Source organism: Artibeus jamaicensis, unplaced genomic scaffold, assembly GCF_021234435.1.
Source record: "Artibeus jamaicensis isolate MK-2021 breed Jamaican fruit bat unplaced genomic scaffold, CSHL_Jam_final contig_452, whole genome shotgun sequence".
Taxonomy (NCBI): Eukaryota; Metazoa; Chordata; class Mammalia; order Chiroptera; family Phyllostomidae; genus Artibeus; species Artibeus jamaicensis.
The window spans coordinates 9765626-9791647 of NW_026521837.1; the positions used below are offsets into that span (position 1 = coordinate 9765626).

At 35.7% G+C, this 26022-nt stretch overlaps 1 protein-coding gene and 1 pseudogene across 1 annotated transcript in view; one reads left to right on the top strand and one right to left on the bottom strand.

Moving 5' to 3' along the window:
- Positions 1–26022, top strand: part of GRID2 (glutamate ionotropic receptor delta type subunit 2) — a 1451106-nt gene that overhangs the window by 104658 nt on the left and 1320426 nt on the right. The window lies entirely within an intron of this gene.
- LOC119061925 (60S ribosomal protein L7-like) lies at positions 15270–15904 on the bottom strand (annotated as a pseudogene).

A 26022-nucleotide genomic window follows, 5' to 3' on the forward strand; every position in this document is an offset into this window, starting at 1 on the left:
AGGGAGGTGGGGAACATGGGGGAGGGGTGGGATGGGAGTAAAAGACAGAAAACTGTACTTGAACAATAATTAAATTTTAAAAAAGCCTGATTAAACATAAACATTCAAGCCTCTACAATGACTAATAGGTTTTTATACTTAGATTTATTCTGTTTCTCTCATGAATGTCCAACATAAAAGAATTATTACTATTTTCTATAATTGTCTATAATCAGTAAACATTTACTTTGACTCTATACAGTTACCATTTACAATCTTTAATTGAAATTATTTACGTAAATTCATTTACTTCACTCATATAAGTTCATCTTAATAGCCATGTTATTTTATAAAATTTAGTTTTCCCTAAAGTATACTTTGATATTTTTGCCTTTGTCTAATATCACTTTTAGACTTCCTCCCAACAGTTCACTTTCGTTTTTTCTTAGTGTTCATTGGTAATAACAAGTAATCTATATTTAATTCTTTTGGTAATGTATTTCGAGTGAATCATCGAAATCACTAACATTAAAATTACAAGGAGATTTCCAGTTTTAAATTAAGTGAATAAGGCCAGTGATAATATTTTCTTTAAAATAGTTTGTGAAGACTACATAGTGTTTGTGCCCAGAATTATTTAAAAAATTAGCTTGAATATACACATTTTGTTGGTATATTCATCTATAATGTAGGCTTTTTTTATAGCAACAAAAGAGAATTAATATGTTTTTCAAGAAGTCATAGAAAGATAGGGATACAACATAATGTCTGTTTCTGTGGAGCTCACAAAGTAGTAAGGAGGACAGTTGTTGAATAAGTAACTAATTCCTATAGTCAATACTATGAATAAATGCCAATGGATAATAAAATAGTTTTATAGCTCTTTTAAAAAGTTTTTCAAATATATGTATATTGATTCTGCTAACCTGGCAAAAGCTTCCATTGCTTCATTGTTATTATATAATATTCTCATTAATCAGGAAGATAAAAATTAGCTGAATTGATTTGTGAAAGAGTTATAAAATATTAATTAAGCATATCCAATATTAAAACCAAGACCTCAAACTCAGTATGCTCATTCATGCCAAAAGCAAGTTCTCTTGAGTCTGATATATTTGTTCCCGGGTGTTTGGTGCTAGAATATGTCTCAAACATAGAACAGCATATAGAGCAAGATATCAGATACAGTTGTAATATGAGAGGTCACATTTACTGGGTATATATTATGTGTCATATATTGAAATCTATTATTTTTATTTCTTACAACATTCTAACCACAAACTGGTGGAATTATTTTCATTTTATAGATAAGAATCTTAGTAAAAATATTAGTTATTATTTTCAAATGGAATTTTGGCTGTGAATGCCAAATTATTTCTGATTTTCAGAATATTTGTAAATGTAGAAAATTGTGTTTATAAAATTATATATACTTGCTAGCATAGAAATCATACCTTTTGGAATATGTAATAAACTCTTAGTAGATTTCTTAAACATATGAAAATTTTAATGAGACCAAAGAATTAGATAAAGTAAATATCTTGGTTTCACTTATTAAAACCAAACTGATTCCTTAAGTGGCTTGATATATTGTCTGAAATGTTTAGACTTATTATTGGTGAAGTATTCTAAGGATATTTACATTTTAACTTGGCATTATTTTCTCCAATGGGACAGAAATTTACTTCAGTAGTGTGGTATATTTTATTTGTTAGTGGAGAAATAGGATTAAAGTGCTAAAGAAATAATATGGAGCTTGTTCTACATTATATTTTGAAGAAAACTGCATGTCATATGTGTCAAAGATAGTTGGTAAATACAGTGAAACATTTATTGATTTTTTTGTGTGTCAATATCTGTGCTAGGTGCTTTTATATACATGGCTTAATGATCTCATTTAATTAATGTGCCTTGTATAGTCAGAGTCCCACAATCATCTATAGATTCCACCATGGAAGAGACACTGGGTTAGGAGGTGCAGTGTATACAATGACCTGTCCTCAGGGGTCAGAGCCTAATTAATTATGGAGATGAGGCCTAAATATAAAATGATGGAGATAGCTTATACATGCCCAAATTGGAGTATGAACCATAATTGTTAAGGGTGTTCAAAGCATTAAAATAATTGTTATGAAATTATTTTAACCCACTTTTGTTTATTATCATCTAGAAGAAGTCAGGTTGTCAAAGGTGGCTTTGAGAGTTGGGAAAGGTAAGAAAAGGTCCAGCATATCAGTGCTTCCAGTTTTGGATGAATTATCAATAATTAACTACAATGCAGTTGTGTTAGCCTATCAACAATGGAAATACAAGTATCTTTTGTATTTGTTTTCCTAAAGTGTGGGAAAATAACTCATTAACAATAATGGGCAACAGATCAAACTGTGAAAAGTGATAAATTTAAATGTTAGTCAACTTGAATGAATCACATTATAAAACATAGTTTGAAAAGAGTACCAGTTCTTAATTTTGTACAATGCAAGTAGTCTAAAACCAACAATAGGAGCGATTTATTAAAAATTTTTAATATTAAGTTCTGGAAGCCCTTTGAAATAAATATATAAAAGTTCTGTAGTCTAGTACAGTATCAAATTTTCACTGATAATACAAAAAGGATTATTAATTTAGCAAATACTGTCTACAAATTATTGTTGGCTCTTATAAACTACAATATCATTTAAAATTTTTACATGTCCATAAAAGTCACAAGTTCTATAATAGTTCTCTTGTTATCTATACACAAAGAAGGACAAAAGAGGCAAATCAGAGGATGGTTAAAACACGTTTGTGAGTGTGTGCATGCACACGTGTGTGCACACACCCACGGTTCTCTGTGCAGAAGAAGTAATGCAGCAGCTCGTGCTGTGATCAAGCCTAGTATTGGCTTCAGACGATACTCACTGAATATTGCTGTTAGAGGGCTCTCTAGTTTAATGTTTGTTGAGTATTTGCAAAATCAAGATCAAGAGTAAGAAAAGTAGATTATTTATATCACCTGACTGTATGGAGGAAATAGTGAAAGGAAAGCCCCCCATTACAGGGTAAAATGACGAGAGGGTGCTGTGGTGCAGAAGTGGCCTGGGAGGTCGTGGGAGTGACAGTAGGAGTAGAAGACACAGGGACATGAAAACAGTCCTATCATGACATGAAGGAGAGAAAATTCACAATAGCAACCTGAGACTCACAAAATGTCTGGAAGCGCCAGAGGGTGCGTGGCTAAGGAAGAGATTTATATGTCCTTCCAAATCTGTGGTTGAGGAGTGACTCAGAAACTGGTACTGATTGCTCTTGCTGTGTCTATGCCAGCTCATACTGCCTGGTGAAACTGGAGTTTCACCCAAAAGTCATGTACTCGTGTAGCTGCTTCAGAATGTAGGTGATGTAAATAAGGGCCTATTCATGTAAATGTAAATAAGTCCTATTAATATCCTCTTCAGGGAATTTATGTTACAGGTATGCAGGTGTGTGTATATACACACATACACATATATAACACCTGTCTGGAAAAAGCACAACCATTGTTAATATAACAAGAACGGTTTGTGCAGCATCAATGTAACCTGGCAGCCAAGGAGAGTGGACAGGAATGTGCATGTGTGAACAATGATGACTTCACTGTACTAGTCAGTGGGGGAGGTAGACACTGTTGAGTGAGCATGTGTACTGTGTGACTGTCAGATTCAAAATAACTGACTGAGTAGAGCAATGAATCTGCATTAAATTTTGCATTAAGCTTGAACATTCTTCTGCGGAAACTATTCAGATGATTTAGAAGACCACAACTATAGGCAATCGGTGACTGGTAGCTTCATCACTTCAATATACCTGCGCATTAATCACATCCTCTGTAGAATATTTTGCAAAAAATCAAATCATGCAAGTAACTCGGCCCCCCTACAGCCCAGATTTGGCACCCTGCAACTTCTAGCTTTTCCCAAAACTAAAATCACCTTTGAATGGGAAGAGATTTCAGACTGTCAGTGAGATTCAGGAAAATATGATGGGGCAGCTGATAGTGATTGGCAGAACTGTGTGAGGTCCCAAGGTGCCTACTTTGAAGGGGACTGAGGCGTCATTGTCCCTTGTACAATATTTCTTTCTTGTATCTCCTTCGGAAAATATCTCTATTTTTCATACTACATGGCTGGATACTTTCTGGGCAAACCTCTTATATTTGCATTAGCATGTATTTGCTGCAGTGTTTGAAATGGCAAATATTTGGATGTACCTAAAAGTTAGGTGAATTAGGGCATAATAAATGAGAGAACAATATTCAGTGCTGAGATGATGGAAATCTCTATGTACTGATATGGATATATCTCCGAGGAATATTTTTACATGAAAGCAGAATATAGGAGAGCAGTAGGTATCATGTACCATCTTTTATTTAAAAATGTGAGGTAATAATATCCTATATTTTTTGTATAGGCATTAAATACTATGGAATTATGCTTAAGGAACTCAGAACAGTCATTTTAGGGGGGAGAGGTGAGAGCAGGCATTCGGCTGAGGAGGGAGAATGAGAGCAGAGAGACTAGAAATGTATGATTATATAATTTTTAGTGTTTCTAAATTTTCAATTGTATTATTCAAATGTAATATTAAAGAAACATACTCCATTTAATAGGTGTGTTGCCAGTTAGCAATAGGATTGAGCTGCCTCACACCTTTAAAAGTGATATAACTACCTGAATATAGTAAAAATGACCAAATGTTCTCATAAAGTCTATTACAACTCAAGTATCACTTCTTGAATTGATTCTATGTTTATTATTATTTTTGACACTTAAACTAGAGCTACATCTGGTTTAGAGTCACAGCTGCTGCTCACCCAGTTTCTTTGGGCTACCCATATTTTACTTCCATGAGAAGAGAGATAGTGAATAAACATACACTGTCAAAAAGGACTCATGGGGTGTGTAACTGGAAACCTAACTGACTTAGTGCAAATTCCTCTGTTCACAGTAGCACAGATAGTCTTTCCAAACAGCACCCGCAAGGACGGGCTGCTTTCATCAGAGCTGTGAGCCGAGCCATGAAGGTGCCCATGCCTCCGAGCTGCCTGCCCCTTCTCACATGGAACTGCGACCCCAGACACCACATGCTGTTCTTCGCTTCCCCCAGACCTACTCCTAACTGCACACTTTCCATTCCATTTACATCTTTTGAGCATTTTATCCCTGAAACAATCTCTTTGTTGCCTTTTCAAACATCAGTCATATTGAAAGGAAGATGAATATATAGCCAAAGCCAATATTTAGGTTTAAACATATTAAATTGTATTCTCATTCGCTGACAGACATTTTCATGATCTGTTAATTAACTTGAGAAATTTTATAAAGATATAAAATTAAGTCTGATAATTATATGCTTCATAATGTAAGTTTATTAGAGAATAAAAGCAGCTAATTAGGTATATGCAAGTGTGTGTGTTAATGTATATGTGTGTATAATCATATAATTAAAAATTCAATTAGGCAAAACATTATTTGATTATGATCAGAATTTCTAAGCTGCAAAGGATTTTAAAAATAAGTCTCAATTATTCATTTCATTGTTGTGGCAACTAAAATCAGAATGAATAAATACATAGTCTCAAATGTAGTTACTGTATCACCAATATTACCTGATTTTTAATTTACATTTTTAATAGAAGCTTTATTGATATATATATTTCATATATCATAAAACTCACCCTTTTAAAGTGTATAGTTCAGTGGTTTTTCATATATTCTCAAAGTTGTGTAATCACCACTATCTAATATTAGAATATTTTTATCACTCAAAAAATGAAATCCCCATTAGCAGTCACTCCTTATTCACTCCTCCCTCCAGTCCCTGGTGGCAAACGCTAATCTACTCTGGTCTCCATAGATTTGTTTGTTCTGAACATTTCATATAAACAGAGACATGCAATATGTGGCCTTTGTGACTAGTTTCTTTCACTTCGTAAAATGTTTCCAAGGCTCATCCATGTTGTAACATATCACTCTTTTTATGGCTAATAGTCCATTATGGGGATATAACATTCATTGTTTATCCACTCATTAGCTGATAGGCATCTATGCTGTTTCCCCTTCAGGACCATTATGAATAATGCTGTTATAAACATTTGTGCACACTTTTATATGTGGACAAATATTTTCTTTTTATTTTTATTTGCTGTTTTAATTTTAAATTATGGCTGGTGAATTACAGTTGTCCCAATTTTTACTGTTTATCTCCCATGCCCCATCCACCCCCACTCCTTAGTCAGTCCCCAACCTGTTCTCCATTATCATGGGTCTTTCTGTATGTTCCTTGACTAGACCATTTCCCTTCTTTCCCAGTTATCCCTCTCCCGGCCTCCCATCTGGTCACTGTGAGTTTGTTCCCTATTTCCATGTCTTGATCTCTATTTTATTTGTTGGTTTGCTTTGTTGATTATGTTTCTGTTAAAGGTGAGATCATATGGTATTTGTCTTTTGCTGCCTGGCTTATTTCACTCAGCATAATGCTTCCCAGTTCCATCCATGCTGTTGTGAAGGGTAGGAGCTCCTTCTTTCTTTCTGCTGCATAGTATTCCATTGTGTAAAGGTACTGTAGTTTTTTGATCCACTTATGTACTGATTGGCACTAAGGCTGTTTCCAGCATTCGATAATTGTAAATAATGCTGCTATGAACTTTAGGGTGCATATTTTCAATATTTTTGGTTACACATAAGAGTTGAATGGCTAAGTCCTGTGATAACTCTATGTTTAACTTTTTCTTGAAAAACATTTTAGGAAAACTTCCAAAATGTTTTCCAAAATGTTTTCCAAAATGGCTGCACCATGTTAAATCCATACCTGCAATACACAACAGTTTAAATTTCTCCACATTCTTTTCAACACTTGTTGCCTGCCTTTAAAAATAAAAAAAAAATCACCATCCTTTAACTTGTATAGTAGTACTTCATTGAATTTTTGATTTACCTTTCCCTAAAGATTCATGAGGTTAAACATCTTTACATATACTTATTGGCCACTTGTACACATATATCTTTCTTGAAGAAATATATATTGATATTCTTTGCCCATTTTTAATTGGGTTATTTGTCTTTCATTATTAACTTATAGGAGTTTTAATGTAGTCTCATTACAAGTCTCTAATCACATATTTGATTTGCAAAAATTTTCTCCCAGTCTGTATGTTGTCTTTCACTTTCTTTATGGTATCCAATAATGCCAAAATTTTTCAATTTTTATGAAGTCCGATTTATCTGTTTCTACTTTTGTTACTGTGCTTTTCTTGTCATGTCTAAGAAACCATATGTGTAATCCAATGTCACAAAAATCGACTCCTGTGTTTTGTTATAGGAATTTATATGCATTTTTAACAAAATTTTCCTCAAATGAGTTTATTATGTGCTCTTTGGCAATTAAACAGTAACAAAATAAGCAAACAAAAAATAAACTAGAAAGGACATCTTACATGTGTTTATATGATTATATTGCCTTCATTCACTTCATAAATATTTTTTGCATACCTACAATAAAGCAAGCAGGTTATTAGAGGCTGATAGTTTCTGTGTAATGACATTATTTTCTTCATTTTCTTGTGTCAGGTATTATGTATTTTTTTTCCAAAAAAAAAAAAAGAATTAAGTAACTTTCTGTAAATCATTCTGTTAATAGGGGGTGGGGCTAGAGTTAAAACAGATAAAATAAAAATGCAGTGTGATTATTTGGTTACAAATAGGCTCTGGCTATTTGTCAGATAACATAGGGATTAAGAACAGGGTTGCCAGGCCCTGGCTGGTGTAGCTCAGTGGACTGAGCATGGGCCTGCTTAATTGAACCAAGGGGTTACCAGTTCAATTCCCCCTCAGGGCACGTGCCTGGGTTGCTGGCCAGGTCCCCTGTAGGGGGAGCACAAGAGGCAACCACACACTGGTGTTTCTCTCCCTCTCTTTCTCCCTCCTTCCCCTCTGTCTAAAATAAATAAATAAAATCTTTTAGAAAAAGAACAGGAATGCCAGAGCCAGGGAATTGCCTGGATTTGAGGAGCGGTCCCCCCAGTTTGACAGGTGTTGGTTTGCCCGGTATTGGACTTTGGGATAGTTATTTAACTTTTTTCTATTTTTTCCTAGTTTTTTGCAATGTGTAATAATAGTATTGAGACTGCTATGAGCATTAAATTAGTTAATGTATTTAAAATACATAAAACTGTGCCTGGCATGTTATTAATACCTGCAAAATGTTAGTTATTTTTACTTATACAATTATACAATAATCACTGCTTTTATGGAATGGACATTCTATTAGAGGAGGCATTGAATGACTAAACCTATAAATAACTATATAATTATGAATTTTGATTAGTGCTACACCTATAAAAGGAAGAAATCAAATTTAAAAATTATATAATGAATAAGGTAGTTCAGTATACTCGAGTAGTACTTTCTCCATTCTGTGCTATGAGGGATAAAGTCTTTTTATGCTTGGTGTCTTGAATGTTTGGGCAATAGTTCATCTTTTAATATATGTAGAATTTCAACATAGCAGTCTATGAGGAAAAACCTTTGATGGGGACAAACATGTTCCTGACTCAACTAAAAAGTAGGACATTGCCTATATTCAGAAATACAGAAAAAAAATTAGCCTATGATATTTCATGAGCTCATATTTCCACTCAATGCAGTATAATTACTTCAATTTGTTTTTAAAAAGAAGGGGTTATAAATCATACATCACATACAAATAATAAATTCTCTCAAGATAATAAAGTTCATTTATCCCTGTAAATCTGAGGCCTTTGTTATTACACTTGTTCAAAAGTAAAATTAAGCAGATCATCATCATTCTAGTGCTAGTAACAATCACTCAGTGATATAGGCTTACTGAACGCATTTGGAAAGACATGTGCACAGGATCCCTTGCCTAGGACTAGAAGACAGGAAAGGATTATATACAATAAACAGAGACATTTAGCCTTGGGAAGGACCTGGACCTTTCTTCCTTCCCAAGTAAGAGGGCTCCCTGATACCTCTTTTCAATGAAATAGCTCCACATTGAAGCTTTCTGTCAGGAAACAAATGGTCAATACTAGTCTTTCATAATTAGATAGTTTTGTTAGTGAACCGAAGTGGGGGGTCTGGCTGCCTATAGTCAAATCCTAGAGATAGAGACAGGTGAGAAAGTTAAGAGGTTTTTATTCAAAGGCTGCCTCATCTGGGAGAATGGTAAACCCTTCTCAAAGCCCATCCCCTCTGGGAAGCCCAGAGGAAAACCCAGCCCTCTTCAGCCAGACCAAAGACAGTGTTCAAAGTTTCTCCTCCCATTCAAAGTACCATCCTTTGGGAACCACAGGCGGCCAGTGAATGGTCATCCAGGTGGCTCAGCTTTTGTCTCTGCCTCATTGGAACCTGTGTGTGGGGTTGGCACCACCAAAAGTGGTTCCATGGTCAGAAGGTCCTGTAAATGCACTGGCCATTACGATTGTGCAGTCTGTAAGATGGCCTCCCTTCTTCCCCCTGGGTTTATGTTATTTTCCTGTGTGGGATGAACCAGGTACTTTCTCAGCCCAATCTTTTGCACACTCCAGGACCGTTAGCCAACCAATTCCTTCATTTCCCCAGGCTATGTGGATAGGCTTCTCTGGTCCCACGCTTTCCCCTGCTGCCATTCTGACCTCTGATGGTGCACGTATGCGTGTGCTTTCACCTGGTCCCACCCCCAATCAGGTACTGGGAGGGTGTAGGGTTTTTTTTTTCCTTATCTAATTATCTCGTCAGCCTCCGTGGCTCACTGCTAGACTTTCTCCTGCTGCCATCTTGCCTGGGGGCAGGCCATCTGCCGCCGGGAGCAGGACACCCCACACTAGGTGTGAAATATTGGCAAGGTACAGGCTTGAATACTGGGACACCGTGGCCCCGCCCACTGCCTTGGGAGGTAAGTGATCTCCTCTGGCGGCCATGTCTGTTCCCCACCCTCCACCTGCTCCCAGCAGTCTGGCTAGGGTATCATCAGTTTTTGATGTAAATTATTAAAACTAATGTAGATTGGTACCAATAAAATTTTCATGCCATATGTAATGTACTGTTTTGAAGACTGTATTTTTTGTAGTTTAAAAAAATTGGACAACCTTTTTTTTCCTTTTTCATAACCAAGCACACACTGACTTGCAGTCAATTCTGTCAGTAGGAGCATGCTACTTAGAAAGGGTGCGGGTAATTTGAAAAGAAACATCAAAAATAGAAGAGAGATTGAGAGCTGGGCAAATCCATGGACTCCATTCTAATTCAACTGAGCAAGATTTCTTTACTTCCAGGTCTGGTAAGAATCATTTCTAGAAGTTAACAGAAGTAGAGCAAGGCAGATTTATGTGTGAGTTAGCAGTAGTTGGGGAGAATCAAGTGAGCATGACTAATAACCCCTTAAATGGAGTGTATTTGCTTGTATACACTTAACGATAAACAAAGCCAATTGGGCAATTGCTCAGTTTCCCACTCTTACAAGAACTGAACAATCACCCAACATAAAAATACATGGAGAATTTTTTTCCTCCAGAAGGAATTTCTTGCAAACAGAATTGGAAGTTTATCCAAATAAATACTGAGGTTTTCTGCCTGTGTATAACTTAGAGAATATTTTTCTCTTTCCCTGCCCCCTGCCTATAGTCCTATCACCACTGAGCATACCTGAGGTTTAGCCAGTTCTCGAATGACGAACAGTATGACTGTTAGACATGGGCAATACACTGGCCAAGCTTTGGCTACATAAAAAAGGGCTTTACGATGGAAAGCTAGGGCATAAGATATGCAACACAGAAAATTACTTAAGAAACTCTAAGGTTTAGCTTCAGATGTGACCCCTGTACTTTCTCCATATTCTAAAGAGTGGGGAAAGTTGGATCTGTTCATGGGGTCCTCTCTCAGCCTTGTATCCCTAATCTTTTACATACTTTAATGTGCTAATTTATGCTTTGCTACCTTAACCTTGTGCAATGACAAGGCTGTAGAAACAGTACAAGTGAAACATCAGAAAAAATGTTGGCAGATAGGGCTAGGATGGGGAATTAATTCATCAGTTCAGTTTCCAAATTAAAGTTATTTTGGGCAGTCGGCAGGATTGGGCAAGCCATTCATTGCTTGGGCTGGGGAAACAGAGGCTGTTTCTATGACAGGAGTAATCCTGGGTAGTTTTAAACAGACCTGCACATTTTTTAAACTTTGGGAGCTGGTTGAGGGAAGGAAGTTGGAATCTAATGGCATCTCACTCTTCATGACCCACTAGGATTTTCAGTTAGGGATAATTCTTCTACTAAAGCAGAGAATGCCACACCCTTGGAAGGTAGCCCTTCAGTAGTAGTCAGGGATTGTGTTCCTCATTTATATCTCTTCTGTTCTGTTTTATTTAACTCTTTGAAAATCTGTTTTCAGTAAGGAAACATGTTTAATTTCTTTAATCTTTAAACAGGCCTCACTAGCTTTGTGGCAAAACTGATGCATTATTACATTCACGTACTCTCTTTTGATAATAATACTTTTGCATTAATTTAAACTCTTCGATATTCTATTTATCTTACATGTTTTTACATTCAAATATGTCATTTTTACCTTTTTGGTGTTTACTTCTTATTCTTAATCCTCCATCCCCTAAATACAAAATGTTCCCATTTTTTAAACTTTTTGAGTGTTGTTCTTTATCTTCATCTTGACAACTTTTGTGATTTTAATGCATCATAATTATTTTCAGGATATTATGTTTTTTCCTTGATTCTCATCTAGTTTATCTCTCAGTGTCAGTAGTTTTTAGGTTTATGTCTCCTATTTATTTCTACTTATTCTCTTTTTAAACTTTATTTTGTTTCCATGTTATTTATTCTTAATTTATGACTAATTTGGTTTTTTTCTCTTCAGTTTTTCTTGTAGTTTTTTTGTATTATTATATGGGTTGTGGTTACTATGCCAAAAACAGAAGTATGCCATATGAGCAATGGCCTGAAGAGAGAGGGCACCTTATTTCTTCTAGCTGTTATGGCGTTGCTTTTCCAGGTGCACTTACTGTATTTCTCCATTCTTTTAAGGAAAACAGCACAGGATTCCAGAGGTCTGCAGAGTAACTCCAGGAGAGCCATAATATAATCTATGTGAATAACATTTTTGATTTCTTAGTATTTTATTGTGTTCTGTTCTATCACTGTTTAAATTCTATCACTCAGTTTCAATTGCAGGTTGTTCCAGACAGTTATTTTTGTAGGTGAATTTAAAAGGCATGATTTCAGCCCTGGCTGGTATAGCTCAGTGGATTGAGCATAGGCCTGCAAACTAGACGATCATGGTTCAATTCCCAGTCAGGGCACATACCTGGCTGGGTTGCAGGCGAGTTCTCAGCAGAGGACGCATGAGAGGCAACCATACATTGATATTTCTCTTCCTCTCTTCTTCTCTTCCCCTCTAAAGATAAATAAATAAAATCTTTTAAAAAAGGTGTGATTTCAGACATTTTTCAAAATTGGTACTAGAGATATTCAAGGCATTGAATATTTAATGGTATTAATTGTTGGTGTACAACATACAATAATATATAAAATGGCATCTAATATACAACATAAATTAAAATTGTAAATAATAAATTTATTATCCATCTGTTGGTGTTATAAAATAAATGAAATTGATCCAGTAATTCAAGTGAGTATGAAATTGTTCCCTACATGTTTAGGTTTAATACCATTGCAGAGATTCTGGGAACAAGGAAATGGAGGCAAAATTGGCATATTTAGGATTTGTTCAGGGGGATGTGCCTTGATTACAATCAGTGATGGTCTCTTCTTTGCATTGTGGAACCACTGGTGCCTCACTCTGCCCTTGGATATTGCCATCAATACCACTAATAAAGAGAAAAGCAGGATATGGCTATAATACCATGCACTGGGCATGGCCTCTCACTTCATATGACTCTTCTGGTTGACATTATAGAAAACAAATATTATAGTCAAGTTTGGTGTAACCGTTTAGCCTGTTGCCAAGCTCTGCTAATTGTGGCTGTATCCATTTCATTGCTGTTAAATGGTATGTATTAGAGCAAACCCAACATGACTTTCTTGGGTGCATCTTTGACCTGCTCTTGAAAACTCTTTCACTCAATTTCTTGAGTGTTGTGGGGTGGAATTCTATTTGATCATGTATTCTCATTAGGCTTTTTTTTCATGGTGTTACATTGACTATTAAAACATGGCAGTACATTTAACAGCAACAGGATAGCTATCCCTGGTAAGAATTATATTTTGAATATACTTTATGTCAATATCTACAAAAAGTTTCAGTGTGAGATATAATTTATGCATCCAGAAACATTTATTGCACACTTATTTTGTATGTAATATATTCCTTAAAACTGTTCTAGGCATTGGCAGCTGCAAATTGAACAAATTAGACAAAATATCTGGTTTCACAGACCTGACATTCTACTAGAAAAAGTTTTTAAAAATAAAGTACTGCACTAACTAGGTTGGGTTTCATCCACAAACTAAAAGGTAGCTGTGCAGATTCCTAGTCAGGGCACATGCCTGAGTTGTGGGCCAGGTCCCCAGTAGGGGGCATGACCACATATTGATGTTTCTCTCCCTCTCTTTCTCCTTCCCTCTGTAAAAATAAATGAATAAATAAATCTTTAAAAACTAAAAATAAATAAAATCTTAAAAAAGATAAAAAATATAAAATGAAGTTTCCAAGCTCTGCTAATTGTGGCTAACATAAAATTTATGTTAGTTTTAGGTGTACAAGATAGTGATTAGACATTTGTAGACATTATTAAATGATCACAATAATAATTCTACTTACTATCTGTCACCATTCAAAGTTAATACACTACTAGTGACTATATTCCCCATTCTGTTCATAATATTTTCATGATTTGTTTATTCTATTATCTGGGTGTTTTTACTTCCAAACCCCTTCACCCATCCTCCTCTCCCAGACCCCTCCCGTCTTGCAACCACCAGGCTGTTTTTCGTATTCATGTCTGATTTGTCCTGTTTTTAGATTTCGCTATAATGAAACGATGTGCTCTTTGCCTTTTTATGACTGATTTTAATTAATATAATACACTCTATGTCCATTCATTTTTTTCAAATGGCAAGATTTTATTCTTTTTCGTGGCTGAGTAGTACTCCATTATATATATATATCACCTATTCTTTATCCATTTATCCATTGTTGGAGACAGAATGTTTCTATTTATTGGTTATTCTAAATAATGTTCCCATAATCTGCAGTGAAAATTGATGTGCATATATTTAATTTAATATATTCATTCCCTTTAGATATATATCCAGAAGTAAAATAGCTGGATCATAGAGTAGTTTTGTCTTTAATTTTTTGAGGAACTTCCATACTGGTTTTCATAGTGGTTGTACCAATTTACAAACCCACTAATAGTGTGTAAGGGTACTCTTTTTATTGCATTCTGGCCAATACTTGTTGACTTCTTTATAGTAACCATTCTGAAAGATTTGATGTAATATCTCATTAATGGTTTTTATTTGCATTTCCTGATGATTAGTGATATTAAGCAATTTATATATATATATATATGTTGGCCATTTGTATATCTTCTTTGGAAAAATGTCTATTCAGATATTCCTCCCATTTTTTAATCTGATTTTTTTTGGTTGTTGAGTTTTATGAGTTCTTCATATTTTTGGATATGTGTAATCCTTAATAAAATAAAATACACAGGAAAAGCTAAACAGTCTATGTATGAAAAAAAAGGTTAAAAAAGTTCACCAGACAAAATTACATGAAACACTTATTCCTTTTAATTTCTTGGTATGTGCACTGAGGAAAATAAGAACATCAGGCCCCAAGTCAATGATGCTCTGAGGTTCTAGTTAAGCTCCTTCTTTGTCACAGATTCGTGCACGTACTCTGCACATGCCACTGAGCCAGGCAGAATTTCACATGTATGCACCGGTGGCCACAGGATCACAGCGGTGAATGATGTGGCAACAGTTGAAAACTGGGGACCCAGAGAACCTTTCCACTGCAGGCTAAGCAAGAGTCAACATTAAAACAAAGGCAGAACATGGGTAAATGTAGGATGAGCAGAGAAAATTGGGTAGGTGAGGGGGGAAAGATGCAGAGAAAGGTTCGGGAAAGCAGTGTCAGAAGAGGAGGTTTTTCATTTTCCTCCCTGTCCCCTTCTTCTTCTTCCTCTCCCCCTCCCCTCCTCCTCCTCCTTCTTTTCTCCTTAATTTTTTGTTTTAATGTTAAAGCAGTTCCTGTTTATTAACTGACCAGATTACAAAAATGACCATAGTAGATACCTTAGTTCATCCTTCCAATAAGCCTGTTGATCTGGTCCTCCCTGTTACCAGCATCTCCACCTTCTACAAAATGAGTGGTCTTTTTCTTCATCCACTTTGTGGAGGAGATAATTTGAAGCTTTCTCCAATAGTATAGACTTCATGAATCACATCTTCTGTGCAGATTATGCCACATTTACCAAGAGATCAAGCAATCAATGCATTGTCTGTTAGGGCAATTCGTTTTTTGTTGATTTTGCCATAAGCACGTTTGTAGATCAATTTATTTACTGACTTCAGATTAGGGTACCCCTATGCAATATATGGTTTCACAATCCTCAGCATGTTAACTGGAGCCTTGTTGAGCTTAATGAAGGTGATATTGAATATCTGGTGAAGGTGAAGAAGCTTCAGTACCTTCTGGACCTTTGGGCTCACACCATTGACATCTCTGATTCTAATTACAAATGCCAACTTGGGTTCCACAGGTACACACAGGTTGTCAGCTTTTATTGCCATTCTAGTTATTCAAATCTCAGTGCTGTGCATCTGCCTATATTCCTTGGGATAGTGCTTAGATTTTTCATAGATAAGCTTCCTCCATGCCTTCTGAAGCATCTTTTGGGCAAACTTCTTTCTTAGGCACTTGATTTTTAGCTCTGAAATTACTTAATCTCCTCACCCATTCCCCACAAGCCCCTCCCATCTGGCAACCATCAAAACACTTTTAACATCAATTTCATATCCTGCAACTTTATTGAATTTATTAGTTCTAACATTTTTAGTGGAGTCTTCAGAGTTTCTTATGTACAGTCTCATGTCATCTGAAAATAGTGATGTTTCTACTTCTGTCTGTCCATTAGGATAACTGTTTTTTCTTGCCTAATTGCTGCAAATAGGTCTTCCAATAGTATTTTGAAAAACGTGGGGATAATGGGCATTCTTGTCTTGTTTCTGATCTTAGACAAAAACTCAAAACTTTTCACCATTAATATGATTTTAGTTGCTTTTTAAGATTTTATCTTTAAAATTTGTCATTTTAATTATAATGTATCTTAGTGGATGTCTTAGGGTCCTAGTTCATGGAACTTTCTCAGCTTTCTTGACCTAGGTGTCTGTCTCCTTCCCCAGGTTGGAGAAGATTTCAACCATTACTTATCCAGAAAGTTCCCTATTCCTTTCTCTCCCTCTTCTCTTTCTGGGACCACTGTAATGTGAGTGTTATTTAGCTTGATTTTGACTCCTAGGTCTCTTCAGCTGCCTTCACTCTTTAAAATTCTTGTTTCTTTTGCTGCTCTGTTTGTGATTTTCAGTACTTTGTCTTTCTGCTCACTGATTCCTTCGTCTGCTCCATACATTCTGTTATTGAGAACCTTACTATTGTATTTCTCAGTTTATTCTTTTCTTCCACTCTATGACTTCTGTTTGGTATTATCTTAGGTTTTCTATCTTGTTGTTCTCAATTTATTCATCCATTCCTCTCTGGTGTGATGGTTATCTTCACAACCACTACTTTGATTTTTTTTCTAGTTAAATTACTTATCTTTGTATCATTAAGGGCTTTTTCTGAGGTTTGTGAGGTTTGTGAGGTTTTCTACAGATTGTGAGGAGGAACATATTAGATTGTGCTAGAGGAGGCTGTGGGATTTTCAAAGGATTTTTTAAATGTAGGAATACCTGAAGCATGTGAAGGTCAGATAAAAATAGGGTAGATGAAGGTTATAATATCAAACCATAGAGAGATTGAAAACATATAGCAAAATCATAGATCATATGATAAATAGGATCTATGTCCTGAGGAGCTTTGTCCTGAGACTGGAGATGTGTATAAAGGTTTGATGTCTTTAATGAGTAAATTTGTCAGCTGGAGCACAGAAAGTTGGAAAAGTTACTGCATCATGCTGTTTCTCAGTAGGCAATAATGCAACTATCCAAGACAATAGCTAGCGGGAAGGTGAGGCTTCATCAGAATGATAAAAGTTAACAACAGCTGCTCTTGTAGCAAGAAGTGGAAGCAGACCAGAATTGTAAAAGGATTATCAGGTAGCCCTGAAGATTTGAAAATGAGGCTGGACCCATTGAATCTGCAGAGACACAGATCTGCAAAGCTTTTGTGAGGGTCTCTGGAGAAAATGGACATAGGTGACTACATTAATGCAAGCTTAAAGTTTTTCAGGGACAGTATTCCCTAGACAAAAGAAAGAATATGAAACAAGTAAGTTAACATATTCTGATAATAATCAAAAGAATGAACATTTAAGTTGAATGTAAGGCAGAGAGAGAAAGTACAAGAGGTTTGATTCTGAGTTTATGATGTGGCTAATGGTGATAGTTAATGAGGTTTTCTAGAAAATGGAACAAAAGCAAACTTTTGGTTGTGGACAATTAGTGTAGAAATTTATTCTTTGAAGTACCTTGATATCTCCAGGGTTCACCTTGGTTATGGATTCTATAATGTCATATGTATGTTCTGCATAGAGATTTCTTTTCAGATTGGGCTTGTATTAGTAGAATATTAGCCTAGCCTTAATAGAGTTAGGTCCAATTTTGATATTTATATAGGAAATTATCTCAGTAAATACATATTTTACAATTAAAATTAAAGCACAAGTTTCAAATCTCAGCAATTGATTATATGCCCTGATTAATGTCTCAGTTTTCATTATTTCACTAAAAAACTTTTTATTCATATTTGTATAAGCATATCTTAGACAAGAGGTTTGTTAGGATAGCTAGAACATGCTTTTTACCCTGCCTTATTTTTTTATTAGGAAAGAACAAGACAAAAATAAATGAATCATCTTTAAACCGTAATGTTATCTTTCATAACCTTTTATGAGTAAGAATCAGTTTCTGACTTATAAATTTTGCATCTAATATATTATTTACATCTATCACTGTTGACATATCCCAACAGAAAAAGTTGACATTAGCAATAACTCACCTTCCCATTTTGTTTTGTAGTTAGCAGCTTACTTTCATGTGCATTATCTCATGTCACTGAAGTACATTCAACTCTGCAGCAAAGGTGGCTCATTTTAATGCTTAAAGAGGTGGTAAAAATAATTGTCAATTTATTGATGATGGTAATAATGCATGAAAATAAATTCTTCTCTTTGATAAAAGAAAAAATATTGTGCAATAATTATGCTTTCACAAATAATACATATTAGATTTGGAATGTATTATTTAAACATGAAATTCTATATATAAAATTCTAACTATAGGCTACAGAGAATTCAGAAACATTATGAAAATTAGTTGAACATAACATAGTTTGAAATTTCATGCTAAAGACAATTCACTAGATTGTCTTGAACAAATGACTTTATCTTTTTGTTTTGCTTTTTAATATTTGTTTGATTTCATATTAACAACTACTGGTAAAATTAAGATTGGTGATTAAATTTTTTATTGTTCAACTACAATTGTCTCCATTTTCTCCCCACCACTCTCCCCCACCCCACCTAAGATTGGTTACTAAATAATAAATAATTGTAATAGTATAAAATAAAAATAAGAATTTAGGTAAGGAAAATATTTTTTAAAACTACCCTTAAGGAACTCATACTTTGGTAGAGTATATATTTATCATAGAAAGGTAAAGGTACAGTAATAATCTCTTCTTTCCTAACTCACAAATGTGTCATCGCAATACCATGGACGCAGTAAATACTAGATAGAATAGCGTTCAACAGGTGCCATGTTACATGCCATCATGGAGCCTACAGTCTACTGTGAGGAGGTGGGTGTGATCAAGTAATTAACAGAAATGTAAAACTGCAGTTGTGTATGATAACAGGAGCAGCATAATGGAGGACTCTAAGGTAGTTGTGGTGCTTAGAGATGCTTCTCTGAGGAAGCAGTGGCTGAGCTGAAATGTGAAACATGCATGGAACTGACCGTGATGAGCATGTTGGGGGCCCTGTGGCAGGAATGGGTTTGGTTAATGCAGAATGCTGAGCGAGGGCTCAGGTGGCTGGCAGGGGGAGTAAAATGGAGTATGGTACAAGATGAGGCCAAGTGCCAGGTGAACAGCAAACCACTAGTGATACTACCTATGTGGTGTAAAGTGTATTGAAGACTGGGGGGCAAGGCAGGGGCACAGATGGAGTGGAAGCTGGAGACTGTGATCTGAGTTTATTTTTATTTTTAAGTTGTCACTGTGGTTGTAGCATAGAGGAGATGCTAAAGAAGGCTGAGAGTATGTTCATGAGCTGCGCAAACAACATCAGACCACATATGCAACTGTGGTCCCATATGACTATAATGGAGCTGAAAAATTCCTCTCACCTTGTGCTGTCATAGCCGTCATAATCCCATGGAGCAACACATTATTCTCATGTTTGTGGTGATGCTGGTATAAACAAACCTACTCTGCTCCCAGTTGTAGAGAAGTATAGCACATGCAGTTATGTACAGTACATAGTACCTGATAATAATAACAAATGATGTATTTATTGTATGATACTTGTTATTTCAGAGTGTACACTTTCTACTTGTAAAAATGTTTGTTGTAGAACAATTTGTAGTATTAAGCTGGCAGCAACCTCATACATCTTGTGTTTACTGTGTCTATTGATTGTATCATTTTCTCTTGTGCTTAGTTTAATCTCATGTTCTTTTGTACAGTAACACTCTGTTCAGGCTTGTAGCCTAGGAGCTACAGGCTATACCATAGTGCCTAGGTGTGTAATAGGCTGTACCATCTAAATAAACTTTGTAATGTTCACACAAGGATTAAATTGCCTAAGGATGCATTTCTTGAACTGTGGCAGCCCATCATTTTGAATTGTATCCCCATCATTAAGCAGCCCAAGACAGTATAAATAGATGAGTGGACAAGGAGAAAGACAATGGCAACTTGGATGTAAAAGTAGAGGCAGATTTGAGATGTAATTATCAGATAAGATAGAGATGAATTGCTAATGATTTTAGCAATTATTTTCCTTGTCTTTCCTGTGATGTCAAGGAGACATCAAGGAGATGTCAAGGAGAACATCTTGATTTCTTACTTGTTAATTAGAGGATGGTGGTACCATTCACTGAGTTTGTATCTACCCTGAGTCCCCAAAAGGACAGTAGTCTGATGTTTGTTGAGGCACCATCAATGGTGCCATAAATGCCATAAATGGCATGTTAAGTAGGTCATGCTAGTGGGAAACCCTGCATCCCTGGTCTCATATATCTGTGAGGAAAAACTTCCAAAGCAATAACATGCTGAGATGTTCCCTGATGTTTGACTCAGTCATCTCTAGTGTAATGAGAAGATTATTTGGTTACCAATTTTGGAGGAAGAAACTAATATAAGCATATTCCTCTCTACCTCCCCCAAACCCCTTCTCTTCTTCTCTTTGTCTCTGCCTCTGTTTCTTTTGTAGGATAGGGGCATTCCTACTCATTGTCAGAGAATCTAAGAGCTTAATTAGTGACTCTCTGCTACTTGAAAGAGGCTTGAAGTTGTCCTTCATCCTTGCGACAACATAGACAATTCTGTCCTTTTCAGGTGTGGCATGTTGCAAGGTTGTTTTGTTCACAGACGTAACCTGGGTTCCAATCAGTCTACTAGAAATAAAGCTGACAGATGAATCCTTCCTTTGTTTTCCTTGTGACTATCTCTTAATTGGCTTTTAAGTTACATGGAAAAGAGAATGGAATTTAGACCCTGTAGTACTCTTAAAGGTAGCTCAAGAAATGAGTAATCTGCCTATAGAAGTAATCATTGTTGTGGATATGGGTGTGTCTGCCTTAACATCTAATGGCAATTGAATGTCAGCCCTGGTAAATTAAGATAACAGCTAAAATAAATATAAAAAGTAAATTTAAACAACATGTACACTTGTGAATTTAGCAGATGCCCTAAGAGCTGGAGGTCAGGTTGAAGTAGTGTCTGGTCATATTTGATGATGGTGATAGGTTCAAGTGGGAAATACCTCTTTGGAAGAAATACCTTTGTGCCGATGCTTCAAGCTGAGAGAAGTCAGAAAACAGAATTGAATGAGAAGCCTTGGGAAGGAAGCAGGCAGCACACAATTGCAAAACACCTACCTCCTTCCTTTTCCTGTAAAGCCCATCTCCTAAAACCAGTACCTGTGGAGCGGTATTCAGTTGAAGAAGGAAGGCTCTACCAGAACCATTCTAGGATAGTCACTATACTGGTTATTTATATGATAAATGGGAGTAATTGTCAGAAAAGAAATTCTGAAAAATTAAAAATATACCTATTTTAATTACTTGAATAACTCTTAGTTGACACTGTTATTCTTTGAAATGTAAGAAGGGTATTTCATCAGTTTCTTAGACTTTATTGTGAAGTGTCATGAAACTCAAAGTGTGAATTGGTTCAAATATAGTTCTAATATGTAATTTATTCTTAGGGTTTATAATACATTTGCATTGAATAGGCTTTAGCTGTTCCTTAAAAAAAATCAGTTGTTCAAAAGGCATCCAACAGGAAAAATCACTTTCTTTTATAGAATGCTACCTGAATACACACCCATTCTTGACAGTTTTCAGCAAGAACTTTGCTAGGTAACATACACAACACTAAACTACAATATAAACTTTATTGGAATGATTCATTTTGTATATGGTGCATCTCTCTTGCAATTATCCCAATACACATACAAACAATAAGGTTTAACGTGTAGAGTGGCACCATTATGCACACAGCAGGTGCTAAATAGTGCAAAGACTGAAGGAGTTTGATGAAAATTTTGTAATTCCATCTAAGCTCTGAACCAATATATAGGAGTCATTATTCCTGAATACCAATTATTAGCATTAAAAAATGATAACAGGCCCTGGCTGGTGCGGCTCAGTGGATTGAGTGTGGGCCTGTGAACCAAATGGTTCCTGGCTCTATTTCCAGTCAGGGCACATGCCTGGACTGCAAGCCAGGTCCCCAGTAGGGGGCACAGGAAAGGCAACCACACACTGATGTTTCACTCCCTCTCTTTCTCCCTTCCCTTCTCTCTAAAAATAAATAAATGAAACATTTAAAAATACATATACATAAAGAAGATAAAAAATAAAACATGCTAACATAGGGGAGGTCACATGCTTATAAGATACATCATATTTTTGTTGGATAAAAGGTTTTTTTCATGTTTGATATGCCTCCAATTAATTTTAATCCCTAATTCTATTGTTCATACAATATATAAATATATAAATCAATTACAAACAGCAAATGATAACTTTTCAAATACACCAAGCTTCTCTGGAACTCACACAGCATTTTTAAAAAGCACATTTTCTGCAAGTTACTGAATTGAGCATATAAAGGTGAGAACAGCTCTTGATTTTCCTCAGTTCTATCACTTATTCTTTCATGTGGCTGGTTAATATGTGTTTCCGTGTTGTGCATGGCACCTGAGAGCACTGTTATCTTTCACTAATTATATTTAGTAATCATAATTATCTAAATAATGGTAAGTAATATTTATAGAGTGCCATTTATGTGCTATGACCTGTGTGTACTGTTTTATATATTTATTTATTAAATGAGTACCTAATGTGTGCCTTCTGCATGTCTGGTACTTGAGTATATCTTAGTGGGAGAAGAGATACATATTGTAGGAGTTGGAATTGATACAATTTTTGGAGCAGACTGGGAAATAAACATATGGAGGGGAGAGTTAGAGAATTTGAGACCAGTTGAGGAACCAGCCTTCCTAAAGTAGTGCCCTTGGTGACAGAAGAGGTCCTGTGAGAACACTGAAAACCAAGGCATGTTCACTTACTGAAGTGGGATTGCAAATGGGAATTTATGGAGAAGTCAATTAGAAACTTTTGCTTCTGTGAGTTTTATTCTCTCTTGGTCCACTGTCAAGTGACTCGTAGTGGGCCCAACTAAGTCTGTTGTTATTCAGCGGGACAGGTGAATAACAACAGATGGAATTCCATTATTCCATTAGATGGAACAGGAAAGGTGAAACTTGAAGTGTACATATTTGACTTATCTGAGTCCATAATGCATTTAAAGACAGACAGGAAATGATATAAAGTTCAAAAAGAGAAGAACTATTATGTTCTGATCTCATTTGCTTAAACAGACTGGGTAATACTTCTTATGCATAATCTTACCTAAATCCCACTTTCTTTTATAAAACATTTGAGCTAATTTTCAATAAATGTTCAGTACTCTAGAATACATTTTAGAAAATATGGAAGTTGGGTGTGGAAAAAGCAGGGTAGTTAAATTATAAAGCCAAAAATAAGTTAGTGCAGATGTATTGAATAGAGACTTTGATAGAGATAAGTTCAAGATTTGTCCCAAATAACTAAAACAAGAGGAACACCACAATTAATTAAACTAATTAAATTAGAAGATTTGATGTATTCATAATAGAAGAGAGACTGAAAAGGAGAAGTTGCACTGAAAGTAATCATCAAGGCTCTGGAGCTACCATTGCATTTGGAAGTAGTATTTAAACCCCTTCATTTTGCCCTGGCTGGCATGGCTCAGTGGATTGAGCATCAGACTGTGAAGCAAAGGGTCACCGTTTGATTCCCAGTCAGGGCACATGCTTGGGTTTCGGGTCAGGTTCCCAGTAGGGGGTGTGCCAGAGGCAACCACACATTAATGTTTCTCTCATTTTATTTCTCCTTCTTTTCCCCTCTCGCTAAAAATAAATAAAATCTTTAAACACACACACACACACACAGACACACACACTGCATTTAAATTGCCTGGGATAGCATTTCCTAACACAACAGATAGCATTTGGGTTTCTTCTGACATCCTTTTTTCTGAAATGGAATTCAATGAAAACAATCTAACAGGAGCCCAAGCAGTCTGATACAAATTCATAATTCTCTATTAGTCTGCCTTTATGTGTGATAAAATTTATTAGTTTCAGGTAATCTTCCACAAAATTTTCTCAACCAGGATTTGATAATGATTAGAGAAAAATGAGCCCAAGTTTATCCTCTCAACAAAGGACGCGTACCTTTTTTTTCCTTTCCACCTGTGAGCTACATATGGGACCATGTATTCTATCTTTTTTTATATTCTTTTGGGAATGGTATATAGACTGGAAAATACTCTGTGATCCTTCTGTGATATAATAAGATAACAACCTCCTTTGGATAATTAAATTGGCTTTATAAACTATGTTTCAAACTTTTGGTGGTAATAAACTTGGTAGTTAAGAAGTACTCATAATGATGACTAGAGTGATAAACTAAAGTAATTCCCTATGACCAGAGGCACACACACAGCGAAAGTGCGGTAGTTGGGAATACACAGTCACACAACTTAAAAAAAACAAATTAACAACCCCATACCACGATTCAGTGGGAAGAAAGGCTTAAGTCAATTTAACAATCTTACTTTGTCATTTCTACAAGGGAATACTGTTCTTTTGAACTGAATGAAAATACAAGGACACATTCTAGCTCCTTTTAATATTTCAACAAACAATTGTCCACTTACATCAGTAGTTCTAACAACAAGAGAACTCTTTTCTACTCCCACAAGTAAGGACTCACAAGTTGCTTGTAGAGAGAGGAGCTAATGCCTATTACCCTTATTTACTAGAAATAATATAATTTAATCAATGAGAATAAAACATTATTTCCATGTCTACATTGTATTTTAAGGGTAAAATTAAATTTTAAATTGTTATTAAACAATTAGGCAGTTAAAATTTCAGTTGTGCTGAATTCAGCAGAATCTCTGAGGTTATGCTACTTACAGGAATCTTCTTGGCTACTAAGCAAAAAAGTACCTTATGTAAAATGATTTAAATATAATTTTTGTGGAAAGGAAGGAAAATGATTTTTCCACATGAATATGATTATTAAGTAGACAACAGGAAATTCAACCAAGAAAACCCTTTTTTGAAGTATGATAACAGGTGGCTGGATTAGATATGGCACTTAATCACTGTATTATTTATAGTACTGTAGGAACAGCTCTCTTTACCCTCTGAGATGTATCCCAATCCTATCCCTTATCTTTCTCTTTAACAGCACACTTCAACACCTGAACAACTTTTGTACAAATGCAACAAATTCAAACACACAGTTCAGCTTTTCCATGGCCCTTACGAGGTCTATCCAGAAGGTATCCAGCCATGGGATATGAAAAATAGAGACATTTATTAAACAAGTTACAGGAAATATTATGTACAAGACAATGACCTCTTTGTCCCCTTCAAAGTAGGCAGCTTGTGACCTCATACAGTTCTCCCAACAGCCATTAGCTGCCCTTTCATATTTTCCCGAATCTCATCTATGGTCTAAAATCACTTCCTTGTCAAAGATGATTTTAGTTTTTTGGGAGAAGCCAGAGGTCACAGGGTGCTAAATTCTGGCTGTAGGGGGGCTGAATTACTTGGGTGATTTGATTTTACCAATAACTCTACAATAGATGTGATGAATGAGTGGGTGTATTGTTGTGATGAAACTGCCAATCACCATTTGCCCATAGCTGCAGTCTTCTGAATAAATCCAAATAGTTTCGGCAGAGGAATGTTCAAGTGTTAAGCAAAATTTGGTGCATATTTGTTGCTCTACTTACTCAGTCATTTTGAATATAATGGCCACAGAGTACACATGCTCACTCAAAGGTGTCTGCTGACCCCACTGACTAGTACTGTGAAGTCATCGTTGTTCACACATGTGCATTCCAGTCCACTCTACTTGGCTGCCAGGTTATATCGATGTTGCATAAACCATTCTTGTTATGTTAACAGTGGTAACTTTTTTGGACAGATCTCATATACCTGATACATCCCTTGCATATAGTTTCTTCACATATTAGATCA